The following is an 18,161-nucleotide window of genomic DNA, read 5'->3' as shown; positions in this document are numbered from 1 at the left end:
TGGACACCTCTAATTGGGGACTTTAGCAAAGCTAAGTCACAATCTAAAAAGGTTCACCCAGTTATGTGTCTGTGGCATTTATGTATCCGGTGGTAATACTGGAAAACAAAGTGCTTAGGGCTACGGCCAAGACTCATAATGTAGCTGTGTTCAAGAATCAACATACTAAACTAGGAGAATCAATAATACTATCTGAATTCTGAGTTCCTATGGATGCCAATCATTCTGAATTTCAAAGGATAAAGTGAGATGCCAAAACTGTTCGGAAGCAAAAAGCTACTAGTCCCACTCATCTAATTAGAATCTGACATTCACTTAAAACTCTGAGATATTATTGCTTCTTGATTTCTTTTCATCCTATTTTATTTGTCTAGTTGCTTGGGGATGAGCAACAGTTTAAGTTTGGTGTTGTGATGAGCGGATATTTTATACGCTTTTTGGGGGTAATTTCATGTAGTTTTTAGTATGTTTTAGTTAGTTTTTAGTATATTTTTATTAGTTTCTAGGCAAAATTCATATTTCTGGACTTTACTATGAGTTTGTGTATTTTTCTGTGATTTCAGGTATTTTCTGGCTGAAATTGAGGGAGCTGACCAAAAATCTGATTCAGGCTGAAAAAGGACTGCAGATGCTGTTGGATTCTGACCTCCCTGCACTCGAAATGGATTTTCTGGAGCTACAGAAGTCCAAATGGCGCGCTCCCAATTGCGTTGGAAAGTAGACATCCAGGGCTTTTCAGCAATAGTCCATACTTTGTTCAAGGATAAACGACATAAACTGGCATTCAACGCCAGTTCCATGCTGTATTCTGGCGTTAAACGCCAGAAACAGGTTACAAGTTGGAGTTAAACGCCCAAAACAGGTTACAACCTGGTGTTTAACTCTAGAAACAGCCTAGGCACGTGAAAAGCTCAAGTCTCAGCCCCAGCACACACCAAGTGGGCCCCAGAAGTGGATTTTTGCACTATCTATCTTAGTTTACTCATTTTCTGTAAACCTAGGTTACTAGTTTAGTATTTAAACAACTTTTGGAGATTTATTTTGCATCTCATGACATTTTTAGATCTGAAATTTGTACTCTTTGACGGCATGAGTCTCTAAACTCCATTGTTGGGGGTGAAGAGCTCTGCTGTGTCTCGATGAATTAATGCAATTATTTCTGTTTTCTACTCAAACACGCTTGTTTCTATCTAAGATGTTCATTCGCACTTCAATATGATGGATGTGATGATCCGTGACACTCATCACCATTCTCGACCTATGAACGCGTGCCTGACAACCACCTCCGTTCTACCTTCGATTGAATGAGTATCTCTTGGATTTCGTAATCATAATTTTTGTGGTATAAGCTAGAATCCACTGGCAGCATTCTTGAGAATCCGGAAAGTCTAAACCTTGTCTGTGGTATTTCGAGTAGGATTCAGGGATTGAATGACTGTGACGAGCTTCAAACTCACATGGGTTAGGCGTAGTGACAGACGCAAAAGGATCAATGGATCATATTCCAGCATGAGTGAGAACCGACAGATGATTAGCCGTGCGGTGACAGCGCACCTGGACCATTTTCACTGAGAGAACGGATGGTAGCTGTTGACAATGGTGATCCACCAACACACAGCTTGCCATAGGAGGAACCTTGCGTGTGTGAAGAAGAAGACAGGGGGAAAGTAGAGATTCAGAAGACAAAGCATCTCCAAAACTCCAACATATTCTCCATTACTGCATAACAAGTATTTAATTCATGCTCTTTTATTTTTCGCAATCCAAACTGATAATTATAATTGATATCTTGACTAAGAATTACAAGATAACCATAGATTGCTTCAAGCCAACAATCTCCGTGGGATTCGACCCTTACTCACGTAAGGTATTACTTGGATGACCCAGTGCACTTGCTGGTTAGTGGTACGAGTTGTGAAAAGTGTGATTTACAATTCGTGCACCAGTCACAACACTTGGCATGGGATGCAAGAGGAAATAAAGCATGCAGTGACACGAGAAGAGTAATCTCAAGCATCCATAAAAAAGGGCAAGTCATGTTCATTGAGTCTCTAATTGGCAAGTATACATTCCAAGCAAGCAAAATGGACTCAATGCACTTAGAAGAAAGCAAGTGAATGAGGAGAAGCACCAAATTGAAAGTACATGATTAAAATAAACCCAAATGGCATGCATGCATTTCCTCGAACACTTGGCGTGCAATTATCAAGCAATGAGCAATTATGATATACTCAACCAATTTGAAGCCCAAAATAAAATATCAATCATCACATAACATAACTATTTGGCAAAAAGATAATGAAAAACAATCAAGAAGATCCATTAAGGCAAATTAAAACTCCAATTCAACATCCATGAAAAAGCAAGAAAAAGGAAAAGCAAACTTACAAAAAGCAAGTAGTATAATCATGCAACTAAAAAAAAAGAAACAAGCAAAGCAACAAGAAAAATATAACTAAAAAAAAGGAGATGATGCAAAGAAAGTAAAAGATGGGATATGGAAGAAGTAGAACTTTGAGAAGGATAGAAGAAGAAAGTGGAGGACTCTTCTTGTGAGAATGAGAGAAAGAGAAGAGATGTAGGGACACCGGAAGTGGTGGTGATTGCTGGTAGTTAACCGGATATGGTGGTGGTGGATTATGGAAGAAGAAGAGGAGAAGAGAGGCGATGGAGAAGGAAGAAGGAGAAAGAAGATAAGAAAAGAGCTAAGAAAGGGGAGATAGAACAGGGCGCGCAGCTTTAAAACTAATTCGCGCAACCTGCGCGCACGCGCACAGTGTGCTGGCGTGTCAGTGAGGGTAAGGCGAAGGACGCGTATGCGTTCAGGGCACACACGCGTGAGGTCAGTTGTGCCCCTGGGAAAGAGTTGGCACTAAGTAGGCTCAACTCTTGGGTGAGTTGTACCAGGGTGGTCAAGCAGCACAGGTGCGCGGACGTGCACAGTGCGCGGACGCGTGCCTGATTGGATTGGCGACTGGCGCAGACGTGCCAAGTACGCCGACGCGTGGGTGCTGGCACAGTTCTGGCACAAGTGTGGCACAAGTCTCTAGTTTTTGTACCAGGGAGTTTTTGTAGCACCATCGGCGCGCGCATGCAGTGCGCTTGCGCTTTGATGGCTAAATTACAGAGGGTGCATAGGCGGCAAGCACGCGGACGTGTGGGTGCCTGGTGCAAGATGGGCACAAAGTGGGCATGACTCTTGGGTGTTTGGCCCAGGAGTATAAAATCCACCACCGGCGCACGTGCGCACGGTGCGTTGGCGCGTCGGTACCCTTTTTTCCTTTTTCCTTTTTTTTTTCTGTTTTTAACAACATATAAAGAGCTATTCTAACACATTCTTGATAGGTGGTTAAGCTAGTAGGCAAGAAAACACTTATAATTTCATGCACCATTCAAGACAAAGCATTTTCTCTAACTTTAATAATTCATCCATACCAAAATGATGAAAACTATATGAACATCCTATCTATTCAAGAAGAGCAATAAAACTAGTAATCCTATGCAATCAATAACATCAAGAAATCACAAAATTCACAAGAATTTAAAGCTACAAACAAGATGGTATACATAAGGAAGATCTTACCACGGTGGGGTGCCTCCCACTAAGCACTTTTCTTTAACGTCCTTAAGTTGGACGGTCAGTTGCTCAAACTTCTCCTTCCTTAGGTGCATCCACCAATAGGAACACCTCTAGCTCTTTTGAGAGCTTGTAGCCATGATACTTCTTCACTCTATGTCCATTCACCTTGAAAGTTGCTTCACTTTTAGGATCAAACAACTCCACCATTCCATAGGGCTTTATCTCCTTCACCTTGAAAGGTCCTTCCATCTAGAGCGGAGCTTTCCAAGCATGAATCTAAGCCTCGAGTTATAGAGGAGAACCTCATCACCTTCTTGGAAATCCTTTTTCCGGATGTGATGGTCATGAAATGCTTTAGTCTTTTCCTTGTAGATCCGGGCATTCTCATATGATTCGTTGCTCAAACATTCGAGCTCCTCTAGCTGTAACTTCTTGGCTTCACCTGCCTTGGCTAAATCCATGTTGCACCGCTTTACCGCCCAATAGGCTCTATGCTCAATCTCCACCGGAAGGTGGCATGCCTTACCATAGACGATCCGGAAGGGGCTCATCCCTAACGGAGTCTTATAGGCCATTCTATACACATATAGTGCATCTCTTAACCGGAGGCTTCAGTCCTTCCTTTGTGGATTGACCACTTTCTCCAAGATTCTCTTAATCTCCCGGTTGGATACTTTCGCTTGCCCGTTGGTCTGTGGGTGATACGCAGTGGCAACCTTATGCGATACTCCATAGTTCTTGAGCAATGCCTCTACTTTCTTGTTACAAAAGTGGGATCCTTGGTCGCTCACGATTGCTCGTGACGACCCGTAACGACATACAATGTGATTTCTAATAAAAGAAACAACGGTATTAGCGTCATCAAGGTGGGTAGGTATTGCTTCTACCCACTTTGACATGTAGTTAACCACTAACAGAATATACAGATACCCACTAGAATTGGGAAACGGTCCCATAAAGTCAATGCCCCATACATCGAATATCTCACAAAACAACATAGGTTGCTGAGGCATCTCATCCCTTTGGGATGTGTTTCCCGACTTCTGACACTGATGGCAAGACACACAGAACCGGTTAGCATCCTTGAATAAGGTTGGCCACCAGAATCTACAATCCAACACCTTTTTAGTGGTCCTTTGTGGGCCAAAGTGGCCGTCACATTCGGATGAATGGCAAGCTTCAAGAATGGGTTGGATTTTAGATTCCGGGACACATCTTCGAATTACTTGGTTCACTCTCCTCTTTCATAAGTGGGGGTCATCCCAAATATAGTATTTGGAATCACTCCTCAACTTATCCCTTTGGTGTTTAGAAAAGTTGGGAGGAAAAATTTTCGCGACCAAGTAATTCGCCATTGGGGCAAACCAAGGAAAGCTATTCGACACACCATGCAAACTATCCAATGGGAATGAGTCATTGATCGGAAATGGGTCAAATTTTAAATTCTCAATGCGGCTTAAATGATCCGCAACCAGGTTTTGAGACCCACTCTAGTCTCTAATCTCAATGTCGAATTCTTGCAAAAGCAAGATCCAACGTATGAGTCTAGGCTTTGACTCATTCTTTGTCAATAGGTACTTTAAAGCTGCATGATCCGTGTATACCACTATCTTTGATCCTAGCAAATAAGATCTAAATTTATCTAAAGCATGAACAATAGCTAGGAGTTCCTTTTCAGTAGTGGTATAGTTGGATTGTGCTGCATCCAGTGTTTTAGAAGAGTAAGCAATGACATAAGGGAGTTTACCATCGCGCTGTGCAAGCGCGGCACCTACAGCTTGGTTTGACGCATCGCACATTATCTCGAATGGCAACATCCAGTTGGGGCCTCGCACAATCGGTGCCGTGGTAAGAACGCTCCTTAGCTTTTCAAAAGCTTTCACACATTCACAGTCAAACTCAAAGTCCACATCTTTTTGGAGTAGGCGAGACAATGGCAAAGCAATCTTGCTGAAATCTTTAATAAAGCACCTATAGAATCCTTCATGTCCTAAAAATGAGCGGACCTCCCTCACAGATGAGGGGTGAGGTAAAGTGGTGATAACATCGACCTTGGCCGGGTCTACAGAAATGCCTTCATGAGATACTACATGTCCCAACACTATACCTTGTCTTACCATTAATTGACATTTCTCAAAATTTAAGACAAGATTAGTGTCAACACATCTAGCTAAGACCTTGGCCAAGTTCTCTAAGAAACAATCAAATGAAGTTCCATAAACACTGAAGTCATCCATAAAGACTTCCAGACAATTCTCCATCAGATCGGAAAAGACACTCGCCATACACCGCTGAAAAGTGGCAGGTGCATTACATAGCCTAAATGGCATCTTTTTATATTCAAAGGTGCCAAAAGGGCAAGTGAATGTGGTCTTTTCCTGATCTTCAGGAGCAATGTGAATCTGGAAGTAACCAGTGAATCCATCAAGAAAATAATAATGGGATTTACCCGCCAAACATTCCAACATCTGATCGATAAAGGGCAAAGGGTAGTGGTCCTTTCTTGTAGCGGCGTTCAATCTTCTATAATCAATGCACACTCGCCACGCATTTTGTACTCTCTTGGTGACCACTTCACCATCATCCTTTTTGACCGCAGTGATGCCCGATTTCTTGGGAACAACCTGGACCGGGCTCACCCACTCACTGTCAGAAATTGGGTATATGATACCCGCATCAAGTAGCCTAGTGACCTCCTTTTTTACCACATCGAGGATAGTTGGGTTGAGCCTTCTTTGTGATTGCCTAATCGGTCTAGCTCCCTCTTGGAGAAATATGCAATGCATGCACTTGCGGGGGGTCAATCCCCACAATATCGGCAAGGCTCCATCCAATTGCCTTCTTGTACTTTCTTAGAACATCTAGGAGCTTCTCTTCCTCTTCACTAGAAAGCTCACTAGCAATAATGACCGGAAACTTTTGGTTGTCCTCTAAGAAAGCATACTTCAAATGAGATGGAAGAGGTTTCAATTCACTCTTTGCCTCAAGCTGAGGTTCCTTTTCATCAAGCTCACGGAGTTCATTCTCAACAACTTTCTTTTGTTCATCCTCCTGGTTATCCGTCTCTTCAACAATAGGGTAACATATGTTGTTGTGGTCTTCTTCTTGCACTTTCGCTACCACTTCATCAATTGCATCACCTCGGAGAACGGAATGCTCTTCGGGTAGATGTTTCATGGCTTCTTCCAAATTGAACTTGATAGTTTTGTCTCCAACCTCAAAGGAATATGTGCCGGTAAAGGCATTTAACTTGAATTTAGAGGTCTTAAGGAAGGGTCTACCAAGTAGAACGGAGGATGAGCTTCTATTTTCTGTTGGAGGCAGTTTAAGGATGTAAAAGTCAACCGGAAAAACCAAATCCTCGATCGCCACAAGTACATCTTCGGCTATTCCTATCACCATGATCACACTTTTATCGGCTAAGGCAAACTTCGCCGCCGACTTCTTTAATAGAGCTAAATTCAACCGCACAAAGATAGAAAGCGGCATGATGCTTACATAAGCTCCCAGGTCATACATACAGTCATGAAAAGTGCGCCCATCAATACAACAAGATTCCAAACAAGGTCCAGGGTCACCAGATTTCTTTGGAATAGGTTCCATCAAGGAAGAAATTGAACTACCCAAGGATAATATCTCCAATTCTCCAATCCTATCCTTGTGTGTACACAAGTCTTTCAAAAATTTTGCATACTTTGGAATTTGTTGAATAGCATCAAGAAGTGGTATGGTTACCTCAATCTTCTTGAACACTTAGAGCATGTTCAAATCAAATTCTGGCATTTTCTTTGCTTTCTTCACCATGGAAGGGAATGGAATAGGAATGGACTCATCTACTATAGTCTTCCTCTTGGGTTCCTTGAGGTTTACTCCTTCTTCCTCATGCCTTTTGTCTACCTCCTCTTCTTCATGTGGAGCTTCAACAACCACTTCTTCCTCATGAATGTCTTCCATGACCCTTAGAGGTATCTCCTCCAATGTAGTCCCCGACCGTAGAGTGATGACGTTGAGACCGCCCTTTGGGTTTGGTTGGGGTTGGGATGGAAGATTAGAAGAGCTTGAGGGTTGGTTGGTGTTGTTGTTGGAGGTTGAGGGTTGGTTTGACATGACCATCTTTGAAAGCATGTTGGTGAGGTTAGCCAATTGAGCGCCCAAGGTATCAAATTGAGCCTTGTTGCTCTTGTCCCATTTCTCTATGGCGGCTCTAAGCTCATCAACTTGATTGTTGGAAGATGGAGCAGTTTGGTTGGATTGTTGTCTATGGTGTGGTGCTTGGTATTTGGTGTAGTTGTTTTGGTTTTGGTTGGAGTGACCTTGGTGGGCTTGGTAGTTGGTGTTGTTATGGTGATATTGGGATGAAGATTGATTGTTGTTGTGATGAGAAGAAGAGTTATTCCATCTTTGGTTTTGATTACTCCCTTGTGCATTATCCCTCTACCCTTGATGTTGATTACCACCATGAGGGTAATTGCTTTGGCCTTGAGAAGGATAGGGTGGACGGTTATTGTAATTCACATTGGCCACTACAAGGGCATGTTCCTCTTGAATTTGATGGCATTGATCGGTGTAATGCGTGGTGCTAGAGCACAAACCACAAATCCTAGGAGGGCCTTCAAGTTGAGCAACTGGAGGTGGGGCTTGGATAGAGTAGTATTCCTTTTGATCCTTTTGTATTTGCGTGAGGATGATGGTCAAATCCCCAAGTGCTTTGGTTAGGCTTGCTTCGGAAGGGGACGGTTCTACCACACCCTTGAGAGGGTTACTTCTCACCTTGTATGTTGTGTAGCCTCGGCAACATCATTTATCAACTTCCAAGCTTCTCCCTCTGTCTTGTTTTTCGAAAGAGAACCACCACTAGAAGCGGTGAGAAATCTTCTATCTTCCACACAAAGACCTCCGGTGAAGTAGCTAATGAGCAAGTAAGTGTTCAATCCATGATGTGGACAAGATTCTAATAGCCTCTTGAATCGAGTCCAATACTCATACAAACTCTCTTGGTCTCTTTGCATTATACCCGAGATCTCCTTCCGAACATAATCGGTCTTTTCCGGTGGGAAGAATTTATCTAGAAACTCTCTTCTCAAGAAATCCTAATTGGTTGCAATCTCATCCGGTAGCGAATAAAACCATGTCTTTGCTTGTCCTTTGAGAGAGAAAGGAAAGGCAAAAACCATAATAGCCAACTCATCGGCTCCATGCCTTCGAGCTATAGAACAAGCAACTTGAAAATCTCTAAGATGTTGGATGGGGTCTTGACCCAGCAACCCATGATACTTAGGAAGTAGATGTATCAAGCTACTCTTCAACTCAAAGTTTGGATCAAGGTTAGGATACCTTGCTTGCAACGGTTGAAGTATGATATCCGGAGCTCCTTGCTCATGCAAAGTGATCCGTCGTGGCTCCGCCATATATGGTTCACCTATAGGATGCAAAGATGTATTAGCAGTGCCAACAGAAGAATAGGAAGTAGCGGACTCCAAGTCAGTCTCGGTACCACCTAGTGATTCGGTATGTTCCTCAGAAGAGGCCGAAGTACTAGCCGTATAGTCCAACCGCCGTCTAGCTTGCCGAGTGTGTAACAAAGTTCTTTCAATCTCAGGGTCAAACTCGGCTAAGCTAGAATTCTGTTGAGACCGAGTCATCAAACTTGGGAGTCATAGCACACAAACAAAAGAAATCTAAACTATAGCTAAGTATTGAAAGAAAGTAAACTATCTATAATATTCACATATTCACATAACCAATATCAAGGCATATGTTGCAACCATTTCCTGGCAACGGCGCCAAAAATTTGATGCTCGCTCGAGGGTTACGTTGGAATAGATTTTCTCAATAAAGTCCCGTTGTAAGTATAGCTCTACCAACAACAATCCTCAAGGATCAAATTTCGAAGGGATTTGGTTGTCACAAGTTCAACCCCAATAAAAGTAACCGAAGTATTCAAACCTCGGGTCGTCTCACAAGGAATGGGCTAACATGTGCTTCAACATTGGTTAGAATTCTGGGGTTGTGATTCATGAGCAAGAAAATAAAATAGGAATCTTAACAAGCAAGTAATCTTAAAATGCAAGGAACTATTCAAATAACTAAGCAAGATGTGAGCAATTCTAAACTAAAAGGATAACATTCAATATAATTCAACTCTAAAACTAAACAATAACTATGACTAAGACAAGACAATTAGAATTTGGGTTTTCAAATATGAATGACAAAAATAACTCTTGGCTAGACATGGGAATTAGGGTCACTATCCTTGTCTAATAACCATATCTTGACAATTATGAGGAACCAAACTCATTAAGTCTACTTCTATACTTGAAGTACGTTAAATGGTTTGGTCAACATCAACCCATAAGGTCTAACCTCACTACTAATTGACTTAGTAGTAGGTTAGTGTCAATGGCTATCAAATTGACCACTAAGGGTTTCCAAATCATCAAATCCATTAGACCTAATGACTCAAGTTTACCCAATTCCTTTAGCCTAGGCCAAGAGTAAAGAGAACTACTCCATAATCAAAGTAAACAATTCATCAAACACATGGTAAGCATTAATAAAAGACATGTTCAAATTGCAATTAAATTGAGACTAACAAATACCCACTAACAATTATCAACATACAATCACTCAAACAACACGATTAATCATAGAAATCATCAATGTAACATTGGCAAGTCAAGATTCACCACATTCATGCAATGGGTATAAAGTGACAATTGATAAGAATTTATAAAACTAACACAAGATCTAAGTAAAATTATACCAAGGAATTCAAATTAAACAATCAAAACTAGTAATTAACAAGATCCAATTCAGAATTCAACAAGGAAAGATCAAATTAAAGCTAGATCTAGAGAGGAACAAGGGTTTCTCTCTAGAAGAACAAGAACAAAAAACTAGCTAAAAATTGTGTCTAAGTGTAAAATGATTGATCCCCTTTTCCCCCTAGCATCCTTGGGTCTTTTCCATGCAGAAACAGCTTGAATTTGGGCCAGATGAGCCTCAAAAATTGCCAGGCACAATTTCCTTTAATGAGGTCACGTGCAGCCGTCCGCGCATGCGCGCCATGCGTGCGTGTGCACGTCGGTGGTAATTCTCTGACCCGCGCGGATGCGTCCATCCTTGTGCGCCACTTCCAGCTATCCTCATGCACGTGTGCGCGTGGAGTGCGCGTGCGCGCCCATGCTGAGTTTTCCAAAATTCAAATCTTCATGTTCCTTCCTCTTGTGCATGCTTTCTTTCTCTCTTCTAGGCCATTCTTGCCCTATTAATTCTGAAATCACTCAACAAACATGTCACGGCATCGAATGGTAATAGAAGAGGATTAAAATATAGCACTTTTAAGGCAAAATAAGCATGTTTTTCATCATGAAGCAATATCAGGAAGAAAACACAAAATCATACAATTCTTGTGAATAAGTGTGAGAAATATTGACAAAACCCCCCAAATTCTATACAATATAAACCACAAAATTGGGATTTATCAGTCACATGCTGTGAGAGGTGTATGCGAGGAAAGAAATTCACTGGAAACAAATGTCTCGTTCTCAACAAGCAAAGGATATGGACAGAAACACAAGATACTTCCACCATATAGCGTCCGCACGATGGAGGAATAATTGGATTGATTCTCTGATTGTCAATGGTAGACTGGTGAGGAACCAAGCTATGATCAAAATATCTATTAGAGAGTTTTATAAAGATTTGTATCATTAGGAAAATTCTCCCAATTTGGCGTTCAGAGATGATCTAGTAGAAAGGATAGAGGAGGAAGAACCTGTAACCTTGAAGGCGATGCTGTTGGCTGAGGAAATTAGAGAGGTAGTGTGGGATTGTGAGTCATCGAAGGCGCCAGGCTGGGATGGGTACAACATGAACTTCATTAAGAGGTGCTGGGATGAGATTGGGGCTGAATTTACGGCAGCAGTGATGAGCTTCTTTCAGACATCCAGGCTACCGACAGATTCCAACATTACATGTGTGGCGTTGGCCCCTAAGTTCATTGGTGCAAAGGAGATTAAAGACCTCAGACCTATTAGTATGGTTGGTTGTGTATACAAGGTTGTTTCGAAGGTTCTAGTGAGGAGGATGAGAGCAGTGATCCCAAGGCTGGTAGGGGAAACTCAGAGTGCTTTTGTGAAGGGTAGGAAAATACATGATGGGGCTCTCATATCGTGTGAAACAGTGGACTGGCTTAAAAGGAGAAAAAAGGAGGCGGCGATTATCAAGCTAGATTTCCAAAAAGTGTATGACAGAGTCAAGTGGAGTTTTGTGGATATTGTGCTGGAAAAAATGGAGTTTGGGAGCAGGTGGAGGGCGTGGATTATGGAGTGTATGACAACAGCTTCTATGTCGATCCTGATTAATGGATCGCCATCGAAACCGTTTAAAATAGAAAGGGGCTTGACACAAGGCGACCCTCTTTCTCCGTTCCTATTTGTATTGGTTGTGGATGTTTTGCATATAATGGTTGGTGAGGCGGTCAGGAACGGACGTATCTCTCCATTGGTGGTTGGCCGAGACAGGGTGGAGTTATCACATCTACAGTTTGCTGATGATACAATTCTGTTTTGCCCCCTGAAGATGAGACAATGAAGAACTACAAGCGACTACTGCGATGTTTTGAGTTGATGTCAGGACTCAGTATCAATTTCGAAAAGTCCAGCTTGATTCCTATTAATTGTGAAGAGCAGTGGGTACACAGTATGTGTAGAATGTGGGGTTGTAAGGAAGATACCCTCCCTGTGAAGTACCTTGGGGTCCCCTTAGGAGCAAATCCAAGGTTGGTTAAGACCTGAAAGCCTATCATTGATAAAGTGGAGGAAAAACTAAGCCTTTGGAAAGCGAAGGAGCTAAGCAAAGTGGGTAACTTGGTGCTTATCAAATCAGTCTTGAATAGCCTTCCGGTATATTACTTGAGCCTCTATAAGATGCCGAAGGCAGTTGCCCAAAAGTTGATTTCCCTGTAGAGAAGATTTCTATGGAGCAAGGAGGATGTGAGGCATGGCATGGCGTTGGTGAGATGGAAATTGGTGCAGGCCCCTAAAAAGCTAGGCGGGTTGGGTGTTGGAGATGCTGTGCTCCATAACACTGCCTTGTTGTTTAAGTGGTGGTGGTGCTTTGCCAAGGAGGAGTGCCTACTTTGGAAGAAGATAGTCTGTTCCTGTAATAATTTGAGGCCGAATGAGTTACTGTCCACTCAAGTACTGCCTACAAGAGGAGTCCCATGGAAGGATATTTGCCATATGCAAATTAAGGAGCAGCATCTGAGGGATAAGATGATCACAGGCCTGGCCATGGAAATTGGTGATGGACGCTGGACTCGATTTTGGGAGGATGTTTGGTTACAGTGTGGACCCTTGAAAGATCGGTTCCCTAGGCTCTTCTCTGTTTCAAACCAATGTGGATCGGTCATTGGGGATTGCGAATTTTGGGATGGGTTAGAGTGGGTTTGGAATTTCCAATGGAGGCGTGATCTGTTCCAATGGGAGCTAGACCTTCTGAGTCAGCTACATGATACTTTGAGACCTGTCAGGCTAGTGAATACTAGAGAGGATAGGGTTGTGTGGAAATTTGATAGACTTGGTATTTTCTCGACTAACTCCTTTGTACAGGTGCTACAAGAAGGATTGCTATCTGAGGAGGTCACCAGTTATAGCTTCACAAAGACTGTTTGGAAAGGGTTGGTTCCACCTAGAGTGGAGCTATTTGTGTGGTTCATCCTGGTGGGTAAGGTGAATACCAAGGAACGGCTGAGTCGGTTCGGGATTATTAGCCAGGACGATACGAGGTGTATTTTATGCACTAAGGATGTTGAGCAGGTCAATCACTTGTTCCTTGGATGTGATTTTGCTTGGCAGGTGTGGAATGCTTGGGTATCTATTTTTGGCCGGCTATGGTCTTTTCCGAGGTTGATGAAGGACCACTTTCTAAGTTGGACAGAGGGCCTGCGTGGGAAAGCGGCTAGACATCAGCGTATGAGGTGCTTCTGTGCGATCATCTGGCACATTTGGATGGAGAAAAATAGGAGGATATTTCAGAATCAAACGAAAGGCGTAGAATATATTATCCATATGACCAGGCTCAGCTACAATGAGTGGGGCGGTGAACACTCCAACTGTTGTTGATGGCTCTGCCGGTGATGACATGCGAGTCTACTTTCTTTTGGTTGTTGGGTTTCTGGAGTTTTCTTTTTATTTTGTTTTGTTAGACGCTGAATGCTCCACCTAGTGTGTTGAGCTCCCTTACTTTCAAAAAAAAAGTTTTGCTTTTCCTGGAATTTTCTTCTTTTACCGTAGCATGCATTTGAATAACTTTAATAAGATTTTGATAGGATTTTTCATCTTAGCAGTTTCGATTAGGTAGAAGTAGTAGGGTACCATTTTTAGTTTTTTCCTCTATTTTGAAGTCACTACAACATTTTTCAAGTTGAGGCAAAATTTAAAAAGTGTTACCTAAAAGCTGACAAAAGGTTAATTTTGATCTATGGCAACACTTTTAGACCTAAGGCAACATTTTTAGGTGGTGTTGCAGATGCAGCCATTGCCTTAGATCAAGGCTGTAACAACCCTATTTTTTGAGTATGCAAGATCTTTTCTGAAGGCACGGATTTCTCCGGAGGATCAGTAAAGGGAACATCTCTTCTAAGGCAAGCTCGATAACGCAATCACGAAGAACCTAGTTTTTGAATCGTATCGGTTAGGTGTTTTGATTCTAGTTTTCGTAAATAGTCTCTGTTTTACTAACCGGACTCGATTCATGAGAGAAGAGAGATAATAGTATAATATTATCATTATATTAGTATTAGAAGATGCTTGAATGATATTATAAGGTTACCTGGTCTGTTTTAGTTAAAAACAGGAAATTGGTTTAACCAGGTTCACAGTTTACTGGTGCAGCTTAGCACCAGCACTCTTTGATGACTTTAGCAATGCTAAGGCTTCATCATACATGTTCTATTCTCATATTAAATATGTTACTAGTGTCATTTATGCTAGTAGCTCAAAAAAGAATTTTTAGAGATGTTTTTACGAGTGTTCTGATACATACAGTTTTAGTAGTTATACACATAAGATATTTTAATATTATTTTAATCCACCTCCAAACCAACCAATCACAACTCACCTTACACCCCCAAGACACTCCAAGGTTGGTTATTTGCTCCCTTTGGCCGAAATTGAAAAGAGAGAAAAGAGAGAAAACTTCATGAACACTTGATCTTCAATGCTTGATTTCTTCTGAACTAAAACTCAAATCAAAACTTTGATTTCACCAAAATGATCCTCTCTTCTTCCTCTACATAACCATGTAACTTATCAAGGCTAGAAATAAGGTTAGATGGCTGTCCTTTTCCCCTTTGAATTCGGTTTTCAAGGAAGCATGCTTAAAACATGTATTTTCTTGATGTTCTTCCTTAGATCTCTTGCTTAGCTTGACTTGTGAGCCAAGAATCTTCAATTCCCAGCATGTTTAAGGTGAGTAATTCCTTCCTAACATGTTGATTAAGGTTTGGTCAGTTGAGGTTTTATGAATTCAAAGTTGTTCTTGATGTGTTTTAGGAGGAAAAAGTGCAAAAAGAACACCAAAAAGCATAACCGGATTTGAGGTAGCAAATCAAGGTAGGGTTTGGTAAAATTAATCTTTATTAATTGTGTTTGAGTTGTGTGATTATGATATAGTTTGGTTATTCTTGAAATTTATTATTTATATGAGTGATTCTTGTTGAAATTTTGGTGAAAATTTGATGAAATTTGATGAAATTCAAGCTACGAGTTTGTGTTCTTGGTGCTGCTGGAAAAATGAACCCTAACCCTTAAATTGGGATTGAATTTTTGTTTTAATCAAGGGGAAAATATGGGGCTTTAGTGGCTGCAAATTTATTTTAAATTATGGTAAAAATCGGTTGCTGAAAAGATTGAAAAACGGATAAAAACAGAGAAAGAATCTGAAAAATTTACGAAGAACACGAAGAACATTTTGAGTGTGGTGAAGAACATTGAAGAACACCTTTTAGATCTTAAAAAGGGCAAGGTTGTAATTATTTTGGTGTTTGAAGGGTTATTTTGTAATTTCCTAAAGTTAGGGTAGTTAAAGTAGAAATATTAAAAATTACGGGTAGTAAAAAGTGAATTTATATAACTTTTAGGGTAAGAAAGGGTAACTCTCAAAAATATATTAATAAAATAATAAATAATAATAAAATATTAAATAATAATATTTAATTAAAAATAATATTTTAATAAAAATAATAAAATAATGCAGAAAAGGCAGTTTTTCGTAAAAGCTTTAGAAAGACAACTTTAAGCTCAGAATCTCATAATTATCTTCATAAAATACTTAGGGAGTGGTAATAACATATTAGTGAGGCAAAGACAAAGGAAAGATAAAAAGTTAAAGAAGGGATAAAAATCGAAGAAAAAGTCTATAAAGTTTTAATGAGAGAAACTAACAGAGACTAGAGAACAAACTAGGAGCTACATAGTTAGTTTTTGAGTTGCGCCTAGGGTTAGGTATTATATGAAAAGTTAAACTGTTTCAGTATAGACTTAATGAACCTATACTTGGGACAGGCTAACTATTCATACCGAAATTTACATAAGATTTGAATACATACGTTAAATAGAGAAAAGAGTAATCAGAGCAGAGTAGAGAGACACAAAAAACAAAGTAACCAGAGTAGAGTAAAGAGATATAAGACAAAGAGTAACCAGAGCAGAATAAAGAGATATAGAGAAAAGAGTAATTAGAACAGAGTAAATAGATAACGAGAAAAGAGTAATATGATAAAGATAATAGAGAACTAGCAGAGGGCCTGTTGAAAGGTCATTTGTTGCATTAAGGCAACTCCATAGATATTTGTATATTCATCTGCTGCTTTTCCGTTAGCCTTAAAGGTCCTGTAGGCCCAAGTTCACCTACAGTGAGTTGTTATTCCTGTAGGCCGAAGTTCACCTGTAGTGAATATCAACTGTGTATCTCAGGGTGTTGCTCTTGTAGGCCGAAGTTCACCTACAGAGAGTTGTGATACCTGTAAGCCGAAGTTCACTTACAAGGGCGCTATTTCTGTAAGCCGAAATTCACTTACAGGGGTGCTATTTCTGTAGGCTGATGTTCACCTACAGAAAGTTGTTGTGTTGTGTTTAGACTATTTCTGTAAGCCGAACTTCACTTACAGAGGTGCTATTTCTATAGGCCGAAGTTCACCTACAGAAAGTTATTGTGTTATGTTTAGACTATTCCTGTACGCCGAAGTTCACTTACAGGAGTGCTATTTCTGTAGGCCGAAGTTCACCTACAGAGATAAAGCCATATCTAGGACTAATTCCTAGGTAATGTCGGGCTGCAGGGTGGAAACCGACACGTGAGCTCATGGCCTGCATACGATAGACATGCATCATAGTTGGTTGTGCATTTCTTCTGTTTTGATTGTTGTATGAATGTGTGCTTTCCCTGTTTGTATTCTATTCTCTGTGTCTGTGTTTTATTTTCTTGTGTTCTTCTATTTGTGTTTTGTTTTCTGTTTTCTCTATTTTCTCTACTTATCTGTATCTTCTGTTTACTGCTTCTCTGTATTCTGCTATTTGTCTGCTAAACAACACAGAATTAATGAACTTAACTAATAACGCCGACCCTACTAAGAACTCTCCAGTTTTTACCCCTTCTCTCTCCCTTCCCCTTTCAGATGGAAGCATGAGTACCCTTCCGTAGTTCATTATCGATCGTTCGCAAAAAGGATTCAGCTCTAGGTAGTCTTCTGAGTCTAGGGTGAATCTCCGTACGATGTTGCTGTTATGCGGCCACTCAATAAAGTACCAGTGACATGCTTTAAGATGAGGTATGATCATGCAGAGAAGTAGTAAAAGATGTTCCACCTTTTGATGACGTTCCACCTGACTTGAGTTTTGAAGACTTAGAGCGTTCTTTCCCTCGCTTTAGTAGTTTAGAGAGACTAGGTGAGTATAGAGTCTAGGCTAGCCTGGGTGCCAGCTTAGGGACTTCTTGAACAGGTCAGGGCCTGGGATGTTGTATGTATATATATGTATATAGTTAATTAGTTATTATCTAGCTATATCTAGGGTTGTTCTAACTAAAAGTCTATATTCTAATAAAGGCTGGATCACCGAATATTGTCAACTGCTTGTGATGTATTTATGTGTGGTTGTTTATAACTGTTTTATTTGTTTTGTTATTATTTGTGACATGGTTATGAATGATTCTGTTTATTAATCCAAACATTTAAAAAAAAAGTACCTCGCAAAATAACTACGCTTTTAACAACGAATCAGGCTCATATAATAAATAATAGATAATAATTAGGAAGACAAGTTGATAGTGCTCAATTTCTAGTATGATCATGACATACCAGAAATTGGATCGTTACAAAGGCAACACTTTTTTGCTTCAAAAGCAATGCTTTTGAGGGCATCACCTGATAAGTGTTACCTTTGGTTGAAAAATAACAACACTTCAAAGGTGTGTTTAACATAATATTTTTGAAGTGTTGTCTTTTCTCTTATATTTTGGCTACTACTAAAACGTGTTGCCTATTTGCAATAAAATACAACCCCTTTTACGTGTTGCT

This window comes from Arachis ipaensis, chromosome B2, assembly GCF_059453495.1.
Source record: "Arachis ipaensis isolate K30076 ecotype BB chromosome B2, ASM5945349v1, whole genome shotgun sequence".
Lineage (NCBI taxonomy): Eukaryota > Viridiplantae > Streptophyta > Magnoliopsida > Fabales > Fabaceae > Arachis > Arachis ipaensis.
This window is presented reverse-complemented; position numbering follows the sequence as displayed.